Source organism: Octopus bimaculoides, chromosome 3 (genome assembly GCF_001194135.2).
Source record: "Octopus bimaculoides isolate UCB-OBI-ISO-001 chromosome 3, ASM119413v2, whole genome shotgun sequence".
NCBI lineage: Eukaryota > Metazoa > Mollusca > Cephalopoda > Octopoda > Octopodidae > Octopus > Octopus bimaculoides.
In genome coordinates, this window is record NC_068983.1 from 38,478,505 (window position 1) to 38,481,997 (window position 3,493).

General features: G+C 41.4%; 1 protein-coding gene across 1 annotated transcript in view; it reads right to left on the reverse strand.

Moving 5' to 3' along the window:
* The window catches only part of LOC106875591 (33 kDa inner dynein arm light chain, axonemal), a 45,501-nt gene that overhangs the window by 924 nt on the left and 41,084 nt on the right, over positions 1 to 3,493 (reverse strand). The window lies entirely within an intron of this gene.

A 3,493-nucleotide genomic window follows, 5' to 3' on the forward strand; every position in this document is an offset into this window, starting at 1 on the left:
TATATATATATATATATATATATATATATATATATATATATATATTACTTGATGTTTGTAAGAAATTACACCAGTCAGCTAATTAGATGACATATGTGAGCGCGTGTATTGTGTGTGTTTGTGTTTAAACATTATTTAGCGTTAAAGAAAATTACTCCAGCTTAGTAATTAGACTAAACGTACAAATATCTCCATGTAATGTTCATTTCCAGATACAAACACACACGCGCGCGCAGAAATACAACTGTCCAATATGTACACACGTAGCTACCCAATTACACATGAATGTTTTCATGTTACTTGCTTAAGGGTCAACAGAACAACAGAAAAGGGGTCAGTCGTTAGATGATGAAAGGAGAACTTGTTGGTATTTAGAGGACAATAACCTCGGATTTAGCTTTGAAAACTCTTGTAGCTGTCGGAAACATATCAAAATGAAACAATGAAATCTGAAGAAATTAATTATAGTCTTCTGCGTTGACGAACAGGGAATACAGACAGTTCACAAGGATAGTGTATGGTACGTATTTACTCGTGTATGAGTCACATTTCTTTATACTTGCTTTTGACTGAAAAACTGAGGGGTGGACTTTCACACGAGGCAAAGCTAAAATCAAATTTGAATATTAACCCTTTGAGCCCGTAGCACCGGTTTACCGGTGGATGGCTTATTTTTCTCTATACCGTAGCACCGCTCTACCGGTGGAGTGCATCTGGAAGCCAGGTACATGATCAAATAAGGTTCAGGAAGTCAGGGCTCAAAGGGTTAAGAGATAAGATGGGAGCTGGCAGAATCGTAAGCACGCATTTCATCCTTTCGGGGTCGATAAAATAAATACCAGTTAAGCACTGGGGCCGATTTAATCGACTTACCCCTTCCCCTGAAATTACCGGCCTTGTGCCAAAATCTGGAATAAGGTAAGAGCTGCAGACTCATTAGCACACCGGGCAAAAGCTTACAGGCATTTCACCTGTCTTTATGTTCTGAGTTCGAATTCGTTGAGGTCGACTTTGCCTTTCCTCTTTTCGAGGTCTATAAAATAAATAGCAGCTGAGCATTGGAGTCGATGTAATCGACTTAACCCCTCCTCCGAAATTGCTGGTCTCGACCAAAATTTGAAACCAAATTATACACGACTAAATACGGTAAGTTATTTATTAGATTAAGCATTAAAGAGTTAACTTGAAATAATTACACCAGCCTCGTACCTCTGCAACTCAATCACCCCCCCCCCACTTGCTACGATAACCCTTCCTACTATAAGCCAAGAGCCTGAAAATTTAAGGGAGGGGGCCAGTGTTTAATTGGCACTTATTTCATGGAATTATCCGAAATGATGTAAGGCAAAGTCGAGCTCGGTGGAATTTGAACTCTGAACGTAAAGAGCCGGAAAGAGTACTGCAAAGCATTTTGTCCTTTCTAATCTAGGCAAAAGGCCCGAAATTTCTGAGGAGGAAGGGGTGGGCAGTCGATTAGATCGACCCCAGTACGTAACTGGTACTTAATTTATCGACCCCGAAAAGATGAAAGGCAAAGTCGACCTCGGCGGAATTTGAACTCAGAACGTAGCGGCAGACGAAATGCCGCTAAGCATTTCGCCCGGCGTGCTAACGTTTCTGCCAGCTCGCCGCCTTCCTCAGAGCTGGTTTGTCTTCGTACCTCGAAGACTTAGGCGCCCCCACTCACACGTCTCTCTACTTATCGTCACCCTTGGTGTTTCTTACCCCTTTGTCTTCTCCTTATTTTTCCTAATTTGGCTCCGACTATCACCTGTTCCACAACACGAGAAACACTTGGCTGGGAGGGAACCAGTATCGCAGTGACAATGACGTCATATCTATTGTTAATGACATTTTGTGACCAACAAAATGAGAGCTTCTTTACCAATGGGATCCAAGTACTTCAACATCGATGGAAGAAGTGTGTGGACTGCAAGGCGGACTAAGCTGAAAAATAAACCTCACTTGGTCACATTCTATGAGAGTATTCTTGGTGCAGCCTACGAACTTTTCAGCTGGACCCTTGTAATCACACAGCTATGACTATGTCCATATAATTACTTATTGACATAAGGCAGCGAGCTGGCAGAATCATTAGCACGCCGGTCGAAATGCTTAGTGGTATTTCGTTTGCTGCTACGTTCTGAGTTCAAATTCCGCCGTGGTCGACTTTGCCTTTCATCCTTTCGGGGTCGATAAATTAAGTACCAGTTACGCACTGGGGTCGATGTAATCGATTTAATCCGTTCGTCTGTCCTTTTTTGTCCTCTCTATGTTTAGCCCCTTGTGAGCAATGAAGAAATAAGAAACGTTATCACGCCGGGCGAAATGCTAAGCGGTATTTCGTCTGTTTTTACGTTCTGGGTTCAAATGCCACCGTGGTCAACTTTGCCTTTCATCATTTTGGGGTCGATAAATTAAGTACCAGTTGCGTACCTCCCTCCAAATTTCAGGCCTTGTGCCTAGAGAAGAAAAAACTATATTAAGGTGGCGAGCTGGCAGAAACGTTAGCACGCCGGGCGAAATGCTTAGCGGTATTTTGTCTGCCGTTACGTTCTGAGTTCAGATTCCGCCGAGGTCGACTTTGCCTTTCATCCTTTCGAGGTCGATAAATTAAGTACCAGTGAAACACAGGAATTGATATAAACAACTAACCCCTCACCTTGTGCCTATAGTAGGAAGGATAATTACTTATTGACGTAAACCGGGGCAGAAGAGAATTCAAGAATCCAACGACCCTATTTATTCCGAAGCAAACGTGAAGACGTAATGAATGGGCTGTGTTTGATTATAGGGGGTGGAGCGTCAGTCACGAGGATGGGCATTATTAAATTCATACAATGTATATATTATATGTATATGCAAATGATGTACCGAATATTTTGTTTTAAAGTATTGATCATACTACTATAAGAAATATTCAATGTTATAATGGCGGACCAAATATAATTGATTCGCAAACTCCAAGCAACAGGTTCAATCTGTTAGAGGCACTGTCAGATGATGATGATGATGACGATGATGGTGGTAACGATGATGATGGTGATGATGATGATGATGATCGTTGTTGTTATTGTCGTTGTTGTTCTTGTTGCATTAGCTCTTCCGCCCCCCGCCCCCCGCCACCCCAGGCCAATCCTGATCAAACAACAGACTATGGTCGCAGGCGTTCCAATATTGTCTGAGAATTTCTAATAGCATGATCGATATTTTAGAACAAAATAATATTGTGTATATCATTTATATATATACTAGCAGAGGCACCCGGCGTTGCTCGGGAATGAAATTGTTGCTTATATACTTGAAGAAAAAAAGGCAAAATATGCTGTATAGAAATTTGAGGACATTCTGTAGATGGACTCTCAGATGAATGATGGCTGGCGCCTCTCATGAATGGGGAAAATTGAAGATGTGCCAAAAAGCCTCATTGGTACTTGGAAACTTTTACGAAAATTAAAATGGGGATTAAATGAAAAAAATGATTTACTTGAAT